The sequence below is a fragment of the Bos indicus genome, chromosome 10 (genome assembly GCF_029378745.1).
Source record: "Bos indicus isolate NIAB-ARS_2022 breed Sahiwal x Tharparkar chromosome 10, NIAB-ARS_B.indTharparkar_mat_pri_1.0, whole genome shotgun sequence".
In the NCBI taxonomy this organism is placed as follows: Eukaryota; Metazoa; Chordata; class Mammalia; order Artiodactyla; family Bovidae; genus Bos; species Bos indicus.
The window spans coordinates 89,036,082-89,055,671 of NC_091769.1; the positions used below are offsets into that span (position 1 = coordinate 89,036,082).

Below are 19,590 nucleotides of genomic sequence, written 5' to 3' on the forward strand. Positions count from 1 at the left end.
TGCCATTTGGTAACTGCATGACCTTAAGGCAGCTTATTTAATCTCTTTGAACCTTAATTTTTTAATCTGTAAAATGGAGATAATAATGTGCCTTATAAGGTATTACTGGGGCTTCCCTGGTGGCTCAGATGGTAAAGAATCCACCTGCAATGTGGGAGACCTGGATTCGACCCCTGAGTTGGGAAGATCCCCTGGAGGAGGAAATGGCAACCCATTCCAGTATTCTTGCCTGGAGAATCCCCATGGACACAGGAGCCTGGTGGGCTACAGTCCATGGAGTCACAAAGAGTTGGACATGACTGAGTGACTAAACATGCATGCACAGGGTATTATTGTGAGGATTAAATTAATTAATGCCTATAGAACACTGAATCAGTGCCCGATTTATTATAAGCACTCATTAGGCATCAGTTGTCGTTGTTATTGTTGTTGTCATTACAGGAGCTGAACTTGGTAAACTTACTCTATGAACGAGTGACCAAGCAGAAAAGAGGCTATCTAGAGGTCAGTGCTCCCTGCCCATGAGGGAGAGATTGTGGGATGGAGAAAATGCAGTTCCTTCTCCCACATTCACATGGCTGCTTTGACTCTTCTTTTAAAGGAGGAGCAGGGAAGTGGGGGCAGAGAGAGAGAGAGAGGTGGGGAGTGTTTTTCTGCTGTATGGAAATCAGTTGCCTCTGGCCAGGGTCCTCCCGACATCCGCCCAGACCAGGTGTTCTGCTCCATCACAACAGAGAGCACGACGGGGATGTGCCCTGTTCTCAGAGTTTATGTGAAATGCAAAGTTATTCTTGTTTCAAGTTATTTTTTAAACTGAGGGATAACTGACATTTTAGTTCCAGGCGTACATTGTAATGGGTCAACATTTGTCTATCAAAATGATCACCTCAGTCTGTCCAGTTAACATCCATCACCATACAGAGTTACAGTTGTTTTTTTTTCAAGTTATTCTTGCACAAAGTATGAAGTTACTGACTTTTAAAATTTTACTTGTGTAGAGTATAATTGCTTTATAATTTTGTGTTATTTTCTGCTGTACAGTGAAGTTAATCAGCTGGGCGAGCTGGCTGGTCACATGCTGAAGTTAGATTAGGATGTTTCTACTCAAAGCTCATAAGGGCCGGTAGGGGCCAAATCCAACTCTGCATGTTGAGGATGAGTGTTAGATCAGTGGACACCAGTGGAGAAGGCCTCATTATGGAGCTCAGGGCGAGAGGTGGAAAGAACAGGGCTTTGGATAAGTGGGGTGGAAGGTCCCAACTGGAGGAGGGTATACTATGTTTGACTTGAAACCCATCTGTGGCTTTCCATCTCAGCTGGTCCAAGCCAACTCACTCTTCAGCTCTGATTTTACTACTCCAGAGATTGGCCTCCTTGACCTCTCTTTTATTTCAAAAAACCGTTCTGGCCCTTATCACATTTGTGGATATTATTTTAGTTGTATTATTTGTATATTTATCACTCTCCCCCACTTGCCTGTAAGTGCCGTAAAGGAATGATTGTATCTGCCTCGTTCATCCACTGCCTCTCCAACACCCTGGGAGAGGCACCATGCTTGTCAGTGGTTCCTTCTTGAGTGAGGGAAGGATGAAGGAAGGAAGAGCTGGTTCTTAGATAATCAGTAGGGCTTTGGTCGAAGACAATCAGGGTGTCATAAAAGATAAGGGTTCATCGCAGCACTGTTTATAATAGCCAGGACATGGAAGCAACCTAGATGCCCATCAGCAGATGAATGGATAAGAAAGCTGTGGTACATATACACAATGGAGTATTACTCAGCCATTAAAAAGAATACATTTGAATCGGTTCTAATGAGGTGGATGAAACTGGAACCTATTATACAGAGTGAAGTAAGCCAGAAAGAAAAACACCAATACAGTATATTAACGCATATATATGGAATTTAGAAAGATGGTAACAATAACCCTGTGTACGAGACAGCAAAAGAGACACTGATGTATAGATCAGTCTTGTGGACTCTGTGGGAGAGGGAGAGGGTGGGGAGATTTGGGAGAATGGCATTGAAACATGTGTAATATCATGTATGAGACGAGTCGCCAGTCCAGGTTCGATGCACGATGCTGGATGCTTGGGGCTGCGACGGCCCAGAGGGAGGGTATGGGGAGGGAGGAGGGAGGAGGGCTCAGGATGGGGAGAATGGGAATACCTGTGGTGGGTTCATTTCGATGTTGGGCAAAACTAATACAATATTGTAAAGTTTAAAAATAAAATAAAATTAAAAAAAATAAGGGTAACGACAGGAGGGAAATGACGTATGACGTCTTTGGGACACTTTGGGGGAAGCTGTTGTTTGGAGCACAGGGCTCCCTCGGGGGCAGAGTGGGAGATCTACTTAGGAAAGTAGACTGGGACCAGCGCACGGGGTTTGAATTTGAGCTTAGGCGATGGGGAGCCCCTGGAGCAGGGGAGTGATAAACACAGTGGGAAGCCTGGCGGTCCTTTGGATGAAGGAAGAGGAAGAAGCCACAGGTAGGAAAAGCAGGCAGAGGGTATTGCAGCCAGCAGCCCAGGCAGGGGGCAGTTGAGTCCTCAACCCAAGCGGTGACAGTGGGAGTAGAGAGGGAGAGACAGATGCGGGAGACATCGGGAAGGAAGAAATGACAGACTTCGGTGGCTGATTGGATGTGGGGGCGAGGGAGTTTCTCAGCCATTCACAGGAAACATGCCATCTCCCTCCTCCTGCTAACTGCAGCTCAATGGTAGGAGTGTACCAGTGACAAAGAGCTGGCGTGCTCCGAGGCTGGGAGCATCTGTAGAAAGTAATGAAGTACAGGCAGCTGAATGTGAATGGGAAAAAATTTGTGTCATCAAGTCGTCCTATTGCAAAATGCGGAAGGAAACGAGCATTATTTGGGAAAAAAAAAAAAATCTACTGGGAATATGATGCCCCATCTCTCCCAGTGGCTGAATTGCTCTGGAGGAATTTGCTCCCACCCCACCTGGCTGTGGCTTTGGCTGCGTGTCCTTGAAAAGAGGGTTCAAATAATGGCGGGAAGTGGCCCCAGGAGACTTTCTTTGAGCTCTTTTGCTCATTAGATCAGTCTGAACTTCAGCCATGTCTGAGATGGGACATGCTGTCCTAATAAAATATATAGGCTTTCAGGGAGATTTAAAAAATGGCCCTGTCAGAGCTGGTGTCGGCCAGTGCCACAGCAGAGCCCCCCTAACTGCATCAAACTGCGAGTCACTAACCGCTTTGGGCCTCGGTCCCCTTTTGTTGTTGTTTCGTGCCTCAGTCGTGCCCGACTCTTTACAACCCCATGGACTGCAGCACACCAGGCCTCCCTGTCCTTCTCTGCCTCCCAGAGCCTGCTCAAACTCATGTCCATTGAGTCGGTGATGCCATCCAACCATCTCATCCTCTGTCGCCCCTTCTTTTCCAATGAGTCCATCTCCTTACTTGTAAATGTAAGGGTCTGGAAGACACAGAAACCCCATTGCCTCTCTGTGGGCTGACCTGTGATTCTATGACCCAAGAGAGTGGCTTCAACTGGGGACGGATTTTATAGATTTTTAGGTGCCAAGCATCTAGAGTCAAAACTTTGGGGGCGTATCTCTTTCTTTCCCACTGAACTCCAATATTGAACAAGGTTTTCTTCCCGCCCATCCATGCCTATCTGTTAAACAGAACCACTCACTGACAGAGTGCCTTCTTTTTCGGCTGAGCATTTTTCATCTTCATTTTCCACTGGGTGATATGTAGGGTTTAGGTAACTTTGATGTAAGTTTACATTCATTGGTGTCATTGCTGTTTCTCTGGTGGCTAGCAGAGCATCATGGTTAAGCCAAGGAGACAGGTGTGTTAATAAGCATGAAACCAGGATCTGAACCCAGGAAGCATAAGTCTGGGGCCACATTCCTTTATGCTGGTGCCTTTTTATTAATCTGCTCAGGCTGCCATAATAAAATATCACAGATGGGGTGGCTTTAAAAACAAATGTGTTTATCTCAGTTCTGGAGGCTGAAAGTCCAAGATTAAGGAGCTGGCAGGTTTGGTTTCTCCTGAGGCCTCTCTGCATGGCTTGCAGATGTCTGTTTCTTCACGTGGTTCTTCCTTTGTGTGTGATATCCCTGGGTCTCTCTCCCGCTTCTCATAAGGACACTAGTTTTATTGGATTAGGGCCCAACTATGGCTTCCCTGGAGAAGGCAATGGCAAACCACTTCATTATTCTTGCCTTGAGAACCCCACGAACAGTATGAAAAGGCAAAATGATAGGATACTGAAAGAGGAACTCCCCAGGTCAGTAGGTGCCCAATATGCTACTGGAGATCAGTGGAGAAATAACTCCAGAAAGAATGATGGGATGGAGCCAAAGCAAAAACAATACCCAGTTGTGGATGTGACTGGTGATAGAAGCAAGGTCTGATGCTGTAAAGAGCAATATTGCATAGGAACCTGGAATGTCAGGTCCATGAATCAAGGCAAATTAGAAGTGGTCAAACAAGAGATGGCAAGAGTGAATGTCGACATTCTAGGAATCAACGAACTAAAATGGACTGGAATGCGTGAATTTAACTCAGATGACCATTATATCTACTACTGAGGGCAGGAATCCCTTAGAAGAAATGGAGAAGCCATCATGGTCAAAAGAAGAGTCCAAAATGCAGTACTTGGATGCAATCTCAAAAACAAACTCTGTTTGTTTTCAAGGCAAACCATTCAATATCACAGTAATCCAAGCCTATGCCCCAACCAGTAACACTGAAGAAGCTGAAGTTGAACGGTTCTATGAAGACCTACAAGACCTTTTAGAACTAATACCCAAAAGAGATGTCCTTTTCATTATAGGGGACTGGAATGCAAAAGTAGGAAGTCAAGAAACACCTGGAATAACAGGCAAATTTGGCCTTGGAATATGGAATGAAGCAGAGCAAAGGCTAATAGAGTTTTGCCAAGAGAATGCACTGGTCATAGCAAACACCCTCTTCCAACAACACAAGAGAAGACTCTACACATGGACATCACCAGATGGTCAACACTGAAATCAGATGGATTATATTCTTTGCAGCCATATATGGAGAAGGTCTACACAGTCAGCAAAAACAAGACCAGGAGCTGACTGTGGCTCTGATCATGAACTCCTTATTGCCAAATAGAGACTTAAGTTGAAGAAAGTAGGGAAAACCACTAGACCATTCAGGTATGACCTAAATCAAATTCCTTATGATTATACAGTGGAAGTGAGAAATAGATTTAAGGGACTAGATCTGATAGATAGAGTGCCTGATGAACTATGGAATGAGGTTTGTGACATTGTACAGGAGACAGGGATCAAGACCGTCCCCATGGAAAAGAAATGCAAAAAAGCAAAATGGCTGTCTGAGGAGGCCTTACAAATAGCTGAGAAAAGAAGAGAAGTGAGAAGCAAAGGAGAAAAGGAAATATATAAGCATCTGAATGCAGAGTTCCAAAGAATAGCAAGAAGAGATAAGCAATCAATGCAAAGAAATAGAGGAAAACAATAGAATGGGAAAGACTAGAGATCTCTTCAAGAAAATTAGAGATACCAAGGGAACATTTCATGCAAAGATGGGCTCGATAAAGGACAGAAATGGTCTGGACCTAACAGAAGCAGAAGATATTAAGAAGAGGTGGCAAGAATGCACAGAAGAACTGTACAAAAAAGATCTTCACGACTCAGATAATCACGATGGTGTAATCACTGACCTAGAGCCAGACATCCTGGAATGTGAAGTCAAGTGGGCCTTAGAAAGCATCACTATGAACAAAGCTAGTGGAGGTGATGGAATTCCAGTTGAGCTCTTCCAAATCCTGAAAGATGATGCTGTGAAAGTGCTTCACTCAATATGCCAGCAAATTTGGAAAACTCAGCAGTGGCCACAGGACTGGAAAAGGTCAGTTTTCATTCCAATCCCAAAGAAAGGCAATGCCAAAGAATGCTCAAACTACCGCCCGATTGCACTCATCTCACATGCTAGTAAAGTAATGCTCAAAATTCTCCAAGCCAGGCTTCAGCAATATGTGAACTGTGAACTTCCTGATGTTCAAGCTGGTTTTAGAAAAGGCAGAGGAACCAGAGATCAAATTGCCAACATCCACTGGATCATGGGAAAAGCAAGAGAGTTCCAGAAAAACATCTATTTCTGCTTTATTGACTATGCCAAAGCCTTTGACTGTGTGGATCACAATAAACTGTGGAAAATTCTGAAAGAGATGGGAATACCAGACCACCTGATCTGCCTCTTGAGAAATTTGTATGCAAGTCAGGAAGCAGCAGTTAGAACTGGACATGGAACAACAGACTGGTTCCAGATAGGAAAAGGAGTTCGTCAAGGCTGTATATTGTCACCCTGCTCATTTAACTTATATGCAGAGTACATCATGAGAAACACTGGGCTGGAAGAAACACAAGCTGGAATCAAGATTGCCAGGAGAAATATCAAGAACCTCAGATATGCAGATGACATCACCCTTATGGCAGAAAGTGAAGAGGAACTCAAAAGCCTTTTGATGAAAGTGAAAGTGGAGAGTGAAAAAGTTGGCTTAAAGCTCAACATTCAGAAAACGAAGATCATGGCATCCGGTCCCATCACTTCATGGGAAATAGATGGGGAAACAGTGGAAGCAGTGTCAGACTTTATTTTTTGGGGCTCCAAAATCACTTCAGATGGTGATTGCAGCCATGAAATTAAAAGACTCTTACTCCTTGGAAGGAAAGTTATGACCAACCTAGATAGCATATTCAAAAGCAGAGACATTACTTTGCCAACAAAGGTCCATCTAGTCAAGGCTATGGTTTTTCCAGTGGTCATGTATGAATGTGTGAGTTGGACTGTGAAGAAAGCTGAGCAGCCAAGAATTGATGCTTTTGAACTGTGGTGTTGGAGAAGACTCTTGAGAGTCCCTTGGACTGCAAGGAGATTCAACCAGTCCATCCTAATGGAGATCAGTCCTCAGTATTCATTGGAAGGACTGATGCTAAAGCTGAAACTCCAATACTTTAGCCACCTCATGCGAAGAGTTGACTCATTGGAAAAGATCCTGATGCTGGGAAAGATTGAGGGCAGAAGGAGAAGGGGACGACAGAGGATGAAATGGCTGGATGGCATCACTAACTCGATGGACATGATTTTGAGTAGACTCCGGGAGTTGGATGGACAGGGAAGCCTGGTGTGCTGCGATTCATGGGGTCACAAAGAGTCGGACACGACTGAGCGACTGAACTAAATTGATGGCTTCCCTCATAGCTCCGTTTGTAAAGAATCTGCCTGCAATGCAGGAGACCCCGGTTCGATTTCTGGGTTGGGAAGATCCCCTGGAGAAGGGTTAGGCTACCCACTCCAGTATTCTTGGCCTTCCCTTGTGGCTCAGCTTGTTAAGAATCTGCCCACAATGTAGGAGACCTGGGTTTGATCCCTGGGTTGGGAAGATCTCCTGGAGAAGGGAATGGCTACCAACTCCAGGATTCTGGCCTGGAGAATTCCATGGGGTTGCAAAGAGTCGGACGTGACTGAGTGACTCTCACTGTCACTTAGGAGCTCAATTAAGGTCGTAATTAATTGCCTCCTTAATTATCTCCTTAAAGGTCCTATCTTCAAATACAGTCACATTGGAGGTTAAGGCTTCAAGATATGAATTTGGGGCAGCACAATGTAGCCCATAATAACCTCCTTCATGAGTCTGTTGGGAGGATGAAAGGAGCTTGAATGTGAGGAGCATACTTAGGACTCAGTGCCTAGGAGGTGGTTAATTCTCAGAGCTACTGTTTTTATTTTGATGTGAATATAAGGAAAGTTCTAACACCATTATAACAAGATGCTAGGAGGTCCCACGGAGAATTTTCCCTCTTCTCTCACATCTTCTGCCACACTTAGCACCTAAGTCACTCTTGCCCAGAGTCCTGCAGCGGCCTCCTGGTCTTTCAGGTTCCACACTTGGCCCCTAATGCATGTTAGCCATGGTCTTCTAAAATAAGTCAGATAAGGCCACTCGTTTACGTAAAATCCTCAGACTTTTCATAAAACCATAATTAATGTCCTAATTCCTAAGCCCGACTCCCAAACCTTGCCCAGTCCAGCACCTGCCCTCCTCTCCTGCCTCACCTCTTCCTTTCCTCGTGATGGTCCAGCCACACTGGCCCCCTTTCAGTTTCTTCCCTGGGGACTTTGCACTTGCTTGTCGTTTATTCCCAAACCCTCTTTCCCCAAATATCTGCTGGGCTTGCTCCCTTCTCTCATCCTGGTTTAGGCTCAAACGATACCTCCTGGCTACTCTACCTAAAGCATCTCCCTCTACCATAGAGACTCTCTACCCTATTTCCCTGTTTTATTTTCTTTATAATATATTTTCTTTCTTTCCCTGTCTACATGACCCCATCTTCTTTGTTTACTTATTTACACTATTATCTTTCTTACTTGACTACACACTCTGTAAATGATGGGATCTTATATCTTTTGTTCACTATTGTTACTCCAGTAGATAAACTCAAAGTGCATCATTTGAATGAATGGATGAATACATGAATAATCTTGAATCTGGAGATTCAAGTAAAAGAACTGTCCAGGATAAACATCCCCAAAGTAAGAATGAAGAGCCCAGTGACAAAGTGGAGGAAGGAATTTTTTTCTCATGGATGTCTTACTCAGAATGTCTATTTTGGGGGCAGGTGGAAGCATTCATAATTTTGTAGTGCAAAGGGTATTATACCACATACACAAAATTTCCAAAAATTTTAAGATTCAGACTACTCTTGGCCTGTATTGAATTTAATCCCAGGGCTCCAAAGCATTATGGCTACTGAAGAAGTATCCTGGCATCGGCTATAGCACCTGCATCCTACCTTATCTGCCTTTGTATCTTGATTCAGCCCTTGGCCATGATGGATTCACCTGCAGGCTTAACCCTGCCCAGGCTCAGGGGACATACTGTCCAGACCAGAGAGTACTTTCCAAAGAACAGGAATCATTCTCCCTTGGATGATATTCCAACTATGTCACAATAGTATAGCAATGGCAGGGCTTCCCTGGTGGCTCAGATGGTGAAGAATCTGCCTGCGATGCGGGAGACCTGAGTTTGATACCTGGGTCAGGAAGATCCCCTGGAGAAGGGAATGGCAACCCACTCCTGTATACTTGCCTGGAGAATTCCATGGACAGAGGAGCCTGGTGGGCTACAGTCCATGGGGTCGAAAAGAGTCAGACATGACTGATCGATTAGCACTCCTAACTAAACTCCTATAGCAATGGCACTGACCATTCAGCTGTAAACAACCAGTATAGCTGAATTAATCTGTATTGGCCAAATGTCAACTCTGACTTTCCCATCAATCTCTTCCCCAGAAAATGGGATTTAGAGTTTTCCCTATTGCCAAGAATGAAGTGGCTATGCCTGCATGCCCATCAACCTTTCCCTTTCCACATGCAGTAGCCCAATCTTTCCTGTGGGATGCTTCACTTTTCCCATTGCATTTGAAGCCCCCTTTCATAGCTTGGAAACTAACAGCCTGCTAAGGACCCCATTCTTCGGACAAGTGTTTATTGAACAACTTTTATGTGTCCCACACTATGCTGGGTGCTGGGGATGGAGCAGTAAACAAAAAGATGCAGTCACTTTCCTTGTTGGACTTATGTTCAGGAATATTCCAGGTGCTTTCCTTAGTGGTTCAGTGGGAAATAATCCACCTGCCAGTGCAGGAGACACAGGTTTGACCCCTGATCTGTGAAGATCCCATGTGATGCGGAGCAACTAAGCCCGTGGGCCACAATTACTGAGCCTGTGCTCCAGAGCCCAGGAACCATAACTACTGAGCTGATGTGCCCTAGAGCCTGGGCTCCTCAACAAGAAAGGCCACTGCAATGAGAAGCCCATACACCTTCACTAGAGAAAAGCCAGTGCAGCAATGAAGACCAAGCACACACAAAAATAAATAAATAAAACTATACATAAAAAGAACATTCCAGTATTTTGGCCTGAAGTGAAGTTGTTCAGTCATGTCCGACTCTTTGCGATCCCATGGACTGTAGCTTACCAGGATCCTCCATCCATGGAGTTTTCCAGGCAACAGTACTGGAGTGGGTTGCCATTTCCTTCTTCAGGGGATCTTCCCAACCCGGGGATTGAACCCATGTCTCCCACATTGCAGGCAGACGCTTTACCCTCTAAGCCACTTAGGAAGCCCCAAATGAAAGTGAAAGCTGCTCAGTCGTGTCCAACTCTTTGCTACCCCATGGACTATACAGTCCACGGAGTTCTCCAGGCCAGAATACTGGAGTGGGTAGCTTTTTCCTTCTCCAGCAGATCTCCCCAACCCAGGAATCAAACCAGGGTCCTGCATTGTAGGTGGATTCTTTACCAACTGAGCTATCAGGAAAGCCCCCATAGTTCTTTATAAAATACGATATTGAATCACAAAGTTGCTGAAGTGTTAGGGATGGGAGTAATCTGAAACCACACTTTGGTTTAAAGGGGAGCATGTCCCCTGCTTAAATCTTGCCAATCTCAACTTCTGCCCCAGGAGGTGGGACTCTCCCCCTGGACCTCTCACGCTGCCTGAGTTCTGCCTCCAAGTGGATTGATGACTCACCTGGAACCATACAAATCATCTGTCTGATGGCATGTATTGCTGTGGCCTAGAGCACTTCCCCACTGAGCTGGACTCTGTAGACACTGATGCTGCCTTCAGTCATATTGTGCTTTCCCAGGACTGTGGGGCAATGGTTTATGATTTTAATCTCCTAAGTCCTGCCTTCCTTTTTACCTCTTCTGATTTTTTCTCAGTGGAACACTGAGTCTCAACACGACCCTCAGTGGAGTGGCTGCACATTTGACAGATACAGTCTCAGAAGCCTCCTGCTTTTACTTATCGCACAGAAGACATCCTGTGATATCTTAGGATGGTGTGTCCTTGATCTTTTAAATGCAGGCATGGACCAGCTACTTTGTGTCAGATCCCTTTCCATGAGGCCTGATCTGCTAGTTTTTTCTGCTGATTTATTCGCTTTGGGTCATTTTGTCTACTGAATCATGACTGGTTCGTGTATGCACCCTCATTTGACTCTTAATGCCCCCATTCCAACAATCGGCAAACTGCTTCAGTTAGAAAGTTTTTGGTCTCAAAGAATGGAAGACTCAACCTAAATTGGCTAATGTGGAAAGGAGGACTCTTTCTGCTTTGTAACTAAATGTTCTGCGTAGGACTTGAATTAGGACTCAAATGAATCTTTGTGTTGGTCCTGTTATTAAGCAGGCTCTCCTCTTGGGTCTGAAGATGGTTGTGAACATCTCCCTGACAGTGTCTTCATTCATATCCATGAGAAAGAGAAACTTGGCTTCTTTGGTTTCAACCAAAATTTGTCTTATTGGCCCTTGACGGGCCTGATTTTTTTTAAGTGCTATTTTGGTCAGTTGAGGCTACTATAGCATAGTACTTAGACTGGGTAGCTTATAAGCTACAGAAATTTATTTGTCACAGTTCTGAGGACTGAAAGTCTGAAATCCAGGTACCAGCATGATCGGGTTTTGGTGGGCGCTCTCTGTTGGGTTGTATCCTCACATGGCAGAAAGAGCTAGTTAGATCTTTGGTCTTTTCTTATAAAATAAAGAAGGCTAATCCTGTTCATGAGGACTCCATTCTCATGACCCAATGAACTCCAAGAGGCCCTACCTCCAAATCGAATTGGGATTCGATTTCAACATGTGAATTTGGGGGGCAGGTCACATTTATTCCATAATATGTACCTTTTCCTCAACCAATCACTGTGGCCAGGACAGAGGGGCCAATACAGAATAGCTTGGGCCAGTCAGGACTCAGTCCTCTTGCTGGGGGTGGGAGCAGTTTCAGCTAAACTGGCAAGAAAAGTCAGGGTGATGTTAGGAAAGGCAAAACAGGAACAGGTGTCCCCTAGAGCAAGCAATTTGACCTTTGCTCAAAATTCTGCCTTTGCCTTCAGAATTGATATGGTATTTGATATGATTTCTCTGATAGACATTTTGTGCATTTTTTCTTTTCCCATCTTGAAAGTCCTTCTAATCACCCCTTGTCCACCTCTTTTCTCCTTCTTGGGAGTGTGGCCTCAGAGATGTGCCATGGACCCCATCGCGGGTCACTGCAATAGCTTAGATATTTTAAATGCAAAAAGATACTTCCTCTGCAACAGTAAGGTGATAATCATGGTAGAAACGCTACAGGTTAATAGTGATAGGTGCATTGAAAGTGGCAAAACCAGCTAAGCTTGCCTTGGAGATATTCTTATTGATTTTCCTTGGCTTGATATCTGTGACGTTTGTCACAATTTATATCTCCTAACTTTTAGTTTTATCCCTATAGAAGATTTCTGAAAATTATTGGACTTAAAGAAAACTTGGTAATGAGCTAGTCCAAGACTCTCATTTTTCTTGATAGAAAACAGATCCAAATAGGTTATGTGACCTGCCCAAGGTCACACAGCAGTATCCGTGGTTCAGCGTCCTAGTTCTTAGTTCTCTGCTCTCATTGTCCTGTGGACAGAAAGGTGGTAGGGAGTGTCCAGCAAGTGGAAGTCGACACACAGCTAAGTGATCTGAGCCCCATGTGCTGTACATGGCCTGACTTTCTCACGGTGGTTACTAAGGCTGTCATACAGATTTAGAGCTACTCTGTCTCTTTTAAAAGAAAATACATAATTTTATTATTAAAATTGATAAAGGTAAACACCATATTTTTCTAGCGAATTAGAAATATAAGCCAAAAGTACAATCACACATTTTCTTGCTATTCATTCATTACAATTTATGGCTAAATGAATTCTAGCCATGTTTCCAAATTCTAAAATTTTGGTTTCTAACTTGCATTACCATGTGTAAATTAGATAGCCAATGGGAATTTGCTGTATGGCTCAGGATACTCAAAGAGGGCTCTGTATCAACCTAGAGGTATGGGATGGGGAAGGAGAGGGGAGGGAGGTTCAGGAGGGAGGGGACATGTGTAAATCTATGGCTGATTCATGTTGAGGTTTGACAGAAAACAGCAAAATTCTGTAAAACAATTATCCTTCATTAAAAAATAAATAAATTTAGTAAAAAAGAAAACACACACACACGCAAAATTTTGGCTTCTACATTACCCTTAGATATCTTTTTTGAGATTTATAAGATTCTTTGGGACTTTCTTTGACTGATGACATTCAGTCATTCATTCAACAAATGTTTGGTGAGGTTCCTTAAACTAGGAAGTCATTCATGTAAGTGTTTTTGTTATCAGTCTGCCAAAACATCCCCGGGGACGTGAATTTTCTTTTTCTTTGAACCCCAGGCTTCTATTACATGTGACTATAGCTATCATAGTAATGGTAGCGTACATGTGTGTATATGCATGTGTTATGTATATGTGTCTATACCGCAGGCCAGAATACTGGTGGGTAGCCTTGCCCTTCTCCAGGGGATCTTCCCAACCAAGGGATTGAACCCAGGTCTCCTGCATTGCAGGCAGATTCTTTACCAGCTGAGCCGCAAGGGAAGCCCAAGAATACTGGAGTGGGTAGCCTATCCCTTCTCCAGCAGATCTTCTCGACCGACCTAGGAATCGAACTGGGGTCCCTGCATTGCAGCAAGATTCTTTACCAACTGAGCCCACAACCTTCAGTAAGTATTATTATTATACATATTTTATAGATGGAAAGACAGAAATCCAGAGAGGTTACTTACCTAAGTTCACACATCTGGCAAGTGGTAGAGATGGAGTTTGAACACAGGCAATCTGGCTCCAGGGTCCAGGCTCTAAATAGCTAGAGAAACTCTGTACAGAGACAGTGTGGGACTGCACAATGAGCCGCCTTTTGAATGATTTTTCTCTAATTAGAAGAGGGCAGTTTTCCACTTTCTTTTAAAGAATAAGACCAACACTGCTATTTCTAGCTTACTCTGGGGAGACTGCTAAAATAACTTAATAAACGGTTGTTTTCAACTTCTGAGTATAGAAGCCTGTGAGCTTCATTTTTTTCTTCTGTCTCTCTTTTTGAAGTGCTTGCTTCTCTTAAAAGGACTATGTCAACAGTTTTTGAGTACATCTCCATCCAGTTACGGATCCAGCTTATTCTCTCACAGAGCCACTTTTATCTGGCTATCTGAGAAATATTTCTTTCTCTAGCTCATTCTAATCTTTTTCTCTTCAAGGCAGGCCACATGGAATCACAGAAAGCACTGGGCTGAGAACTGAAGCACCAGCTTTGTGACCCGAGGCACATCTCTCGTCTGCTCTTTGGTCTTCTTCTTGGTTTAAAATGGTTTCAATTAGTTGATCTCTACAGGTCCATTCCAATTGAAACCTTTTTAAAGATACTTTCGAGCTGTGGTGCTGGAGAACATTCTTGACAGTCCCTTGGACAGCAAGGAGATCAAACAAGTCCATGCTAAAGGAAATCAACCCTGAATACTCATTGGCAGAACCGATGCTGAAGCTCTAATACTTTGGCCACCTGATGTGAAGAGCTGACTCATTGGAAAAGACCCTGGTGCTGGGAAAGATTGAAGGCAGGAGGAGAAGGGAACCACAGAGGACGAGATGGTTGGATGGCATCAGTGACTCGACGAACATGAGTTTGAGCAAACTCCGGGAGATAGTGAAGGACAGGGAAGTCTTGCATGCTGCAGTCTGTGGGCTTGCAAAGAATCAGACATGACCGAGGAGCTCAACAACAACAGCAACGGGTCCGTGCAACTCCAAATGCCCTAAGTCTTGGTTACCTTTTATTAGGGTATCCCCCCAATTAACTGGATCTTTAAAAAATCTCTTTGGTGGAAGATGATGGAAATCCTGATTCCAGTGGGTTAAATACAAGATTTTTTCACACAAGGGCAGGTCCTAGATGGGACAGGATATCCATGGCCAGCATAGATGCTCATGCACTGAACACCATGACTTCTGTTTTCTTTCCTTATCATTCATAGCACGTGACTTTAGCCTCATGATTGAAAGATGGCTGCTGTATCTCCAGGAGCAATGGTCATATTCCTGACAGAAAGAGAAAAGAAGAGCAAGTGCTGATATCAGGAAGATGACACACTTCCCAGAAATCCCCAAGGACTTCTGCATATGCCTCACTGACCAGAACTGGGTCACCTGACTATTAGCTACGAAGGAGTCTGGGAAGGTTAATGTTTTCTGCTGGGTAAGTTGTAGCTCTGAGTGAAATTGAGGTTTTCACAGTAAGGAGGAAGTCGAGTATAGAATGGGGGGACAACGTGAAGCTCTGGTGTGTGTCATGGTCTCGTTCTTGGTTTCTTCTAAACTTAAAAACACATGAATAAGCAAATAGCTCCTTCTTTCATTCCCCATTTTCTTCCTTTCAGGCTGGGGACTAAAGTTCTTCTTTGAATGACCTTTAGAAAAATAATGATATTATTATTAATAATATGTAATTATTCATAACATTATTAACCACTAATTTATACACAAAGACACGAGCAATTAGACTTAGGAGTTCCTGACTTTGTTTGTCAAGAATGGAAGAGAAGCAAGATTTACCCAGTGGAAGGAGGAATGTGGAGAGCAAGCATGAGCTGGACCAGAAGTTCTGACGAATGGGGCAGGGTGTGAGTCTATTTTCAGTTCAGTGTGTGACTTGGGAAATATAACTTCATCTGTGGGTCACAGGTTAGCCTACTTTGTTATATAAAAGTAAATGAGATGATGGACTAACACCATTTGCATTCCTTGGCAAAGAGCTACTGAAAATAGTCAATACAAGATAAAATGTACGGTCATTAGTATAGAGCCTACTGAGGGACCACTAATTTGGGATTTGTCATAACTCAGGCAGAAGCTGGATTTCAGAGGGACTCTTTCGTCTTCTTAAGGGAATAAACTGTCTGCAGGCGCTGTAGAAGCACTTTAATTTGCAGAAAGTCAAAGCAATCATCAATGAAAATTTTCTTGACTACTCAGGGTTTTCACTTGGCAATACATTGTTACCTTAGGTCTAGCTTTAGTTTTTCTTAAAATGTAAAAGAAGTGAAAAAGTGAATCTTAAAAGTGTAAAGGATTGTATTTTAAAACACTTCATAATTTAGACTTTTTAAATGAATTCAGATGGCTCTCTTTACATACTTCAGTGTGTTCTTGCTGTAGTACTGTGCCAGTAGGAAAACCCATCCTGATAACATGTCAGGATCCACTTATGGGTCAGTTGGAAGAATGATGACCTTCCTGAAGGCAGTGACATTTGTTTCCTTTACACTTAGGAAACATTTTGGCATGGTCTATGAAGTTAGTCCTCAGTAGATGAAAGAGTTGCTGAATTACTCATCTTAACTGCCTATGTTATGAGATGATATTCATAGCCAGCCCGTCATTGGCATGTATTGAAGTGTTCAATAGATGGTAGCTTTATTTGTTGGAAGGCAGATTGTAGGGTGATTAAGGGCACAGGACTCGGAGTCTGACTCTCTAAAGATTGGAATTCCGGTGCTAACACTTATCAGTTAGGCAGCTCACTCCTCTCAGTTTCTCATCTGTGTGATGGTGGTAACAACAATCCCTACTCCATGGGGTTGCTGTGAGGATTAAATCAGATGCTGTAGGTCAGGAGTCTGACTGACTCAGGGTCTGGCACATACTTAGTCCTCAATAAATGATAGTTATTATTTTGGAGAAGGGCATGGCAACCCTCTCCAGTATTCTTGCCAGGAGAATCCCATGGACAAAGGAGACCAGTGGGCTACAGTCCATGGGGTCGCAAAGAGTCGGACACAACTGAACGACTAACACATCGTTACTTTAGACTTTGTTGCCGATGTGGGCGTGTGTCTCACCCAGCCCTCGATAGATTCCAGTTCATCTGCACAATCCAAGTCTCACCAACACTGAATATACTCCTCAGTGTTCCCAGGCCAGACCTGGGCATGTCGGGAGTCACAAAGCTTAATGCTGAGTCCCTCCTCACCGTAGAGGACGTTGGCTAACACTGTCCTAAGGTCGTTTGTGTGGTTTGCGGTCCGTGGAAGACAGAAAGAAAGGAGCTTTAACTTAACTTTCTAACACCAGGTGGTCCAGTTGTCTTGAGAAACCATGACATACATTTTGCAAAAGTCTGTGCCAGGGCCTTTTGCTTGTTCTTGGCCTCTGTATCCCTTCTAGATTTTTGTCTCTGCCCCGTCTCCTTATCGTAAAGAGCACCCACTAACTTATAGGGAGATTGAGTCCTCTTTTGATTACTACCACGGTTTTGAGCAAAGAGACTATGAGTCTTTGCTCATGCTGCTGATGGGGAAAGCACTCTATTGCACCCTGGGAACAAGTTATAGATCCGCTATTGATCACCCACACTTTCCCTTCCACATTAGGCAGTCAGCTAGGTGAGCACCACTCCCCGTCTGATTGGTGTTTAACGCTGGTATTGCACTTTGTGTTTTTAAAAAGCTTCAAAAATCAATTCCTCATTAACCTGATTGAAAGAGAAGTTATGTCTCCTCTGCTATGTTTTGAAAAGGACATAGATCACTGCAGGTGCTCAATAAATATGAAGCATTTAATCCTCACCATTCCTCCCATCCAAATAAGGTCACTAGAACTCACTAGAACTCATTTTCTTGGGGATGAGAATCTTCACTTCTAGACCAATGTTGCTTTCTGTAAATCTCAAACTTTCCGAAATTTGAGAACTCTCATACAGACAATGTAAAACGTGCCTCGTGGTCACCTGGGTCAGAAGGTAGTGGGGCTCCTTTTGCTCTCGGCAAGCTCACTAGTAATTTCTGAAACGAAGGCTATTGAGCCCTGAGTTACTTGGAGTTACGTGCGTGCATTACCTGTAGTTCAGCAGCATCTCACCTGAAGGAAGAAGCTTATATTAAGGTGGACAGGATCATAGGAGGTTAGAGGTCATCCATCACACCGCTGCCAGTCTGTTAAGACCATTCACACACATACACACATTCATGCACACGATGACACAGACAGGCCCTATCTTGTCTTCCAGATGGAATAACGTTTTGAACTTTGGAATATTGTCCTACATAAGGAACTATGATGTTCGTTTTATTTCTTTGAAGTTTCCAATAGTGGGATCTCTCAGGTTGGAACCTCTCAGAAATTTTAACTGCAGAATAAAGATGTGCTTGTGCATGAGTCTTCCAGGGTCCTGCTCAGCCATATTTTCTGGCCCCCAATCTCCACTTCTCAGGAGTAGGATAAGAGGGTGACTGAGCTGGTGATAAGACCCAATCTGGAGGGGGGAAGATACATCTGGATAAGATGACTGCTTCAGGCATAACTTCTCCGTGGAAACGCAAAAAGCCGTGCTGCTAAGGCGTTTTCCGGCTGTCTCTGTGGTGCAGCCTAAGCAGCATGTAATACGGAATAAGTGCTGTTCGGTTACAGCAAGAACACTGATAAATGTCTGGCCGTTAAGGTCAGACCATGGAGAAGGAAACAGCACAGAGCTCTGAAGCAGCTGGCTTAGAATTTAGCATCAGACAGGGACACTCTCTTACTTTTGGGGTAATGTAGTTTGGACAAAGCTTGATTTCAGCAAATGATGTGTTACAGTAAAATATTACAATTTATTTTAAGCCATTTCTTTTCTTCGCTTGCCACCTGGGTCTACCCACCTGTTTGAAAAGAGTCAGGGGAGGGTAAACATTCTACTCTAGGAGCCCAAGAATAATTCTAGATTTTGATAATTTCACGATGTAAAGTTTTGCATGTGAGGTTTTGGAGAACTATCTGAATGATAAGCAGACAACAATACCCATGAGAGCTTAGAGTTTCTTTTTTATAAAGCAGATGGAAGAAGGAAGGGGCAGGTAACAATGATCAGACTAGTCAGCGGCTCTGGATGTTAGCGATGACTTAGGACCGTGACTGCTAGACATCTCTATCTAAACCTCACAGCCGTGATGGATAACTTGCCGTAGGATGGATATTTGTATCCTTCCCAAAGTTGTATGTTGAAGTCCTACCCCTCACCCCATTGTGACAGTAGCAGCAGGTAGGCATTTTGGGAAGTGATTAGATCATGAAGATATAGCCCATATGAATGGGATTAGTGCCCTTATTAAAAACAAAAATTAGAGCTTTCTTGTTCTCTCTCAGCCACGTGAGAACACAATGAGAAGACCTGCAAACCACAAAGTGGGCTGTCACCAGACACTGGATCTGCCAGCACCTTCATCTTGGACTTCCCAGATGCAAGGATGGTGAGATATCAATGTTGTGTATGCTACCCAGGCTTATGGTATTCTGTTATAGCAGCCTGAACAGACTAAGACATCACTCACCTCTGTGTGATTCTTTTGGATCATCCTTTTTCTATACTCTTTTATATAGGACTGTCATATATTTCATGATAAAGCTGGAGAATTTTGTTTTGTTTTGTTTTTTACCAAAGAACTCATATCTAGAGCTCTTCTTTTATCCACATGGAATAGGTGTTCACGCTGGGTCCTTATATGGAATTAAAATTCTTAGAACCTTGTGTTCTGTTCAGGGCCAAGTCTTTTGGAGCTCAGTAATTGACTCTCTGGGCTTCCCTGGTGATTCACCAGTAAAGAATCTGCCTGCCAGTGCAGGAGACATGGGTTGGTCAGGAAGATACCCTGGAGAAGGAAATGGCAACCCAATCCAGTATTCTTG

General features: G+C 43.7%; 1 long non-coding RNA gene across 1 annotated transcript; it reads left to right on the forward strand.

Moving 5' to 3' along the window:
• The first annotated feature begins 13,830 nt into the window (after positions 1 to 13,830).
• On the forward strand, positions 13,831 to 19,388 carry LOC139185165 (uncharacterized). The gene is made up of 3 exons (XR_011568691.1): positions 13,831 to 14,666; positions 14,907 to 15,127; positions 19,051 to 19,388. It is a non-coding gene; the product is annotated as an uncharacterized lncRNA (long non-coding RNA).
• The last annotated feature ends 202 nt before the right edge of the window (positions 19,389 to 19,590 follow it).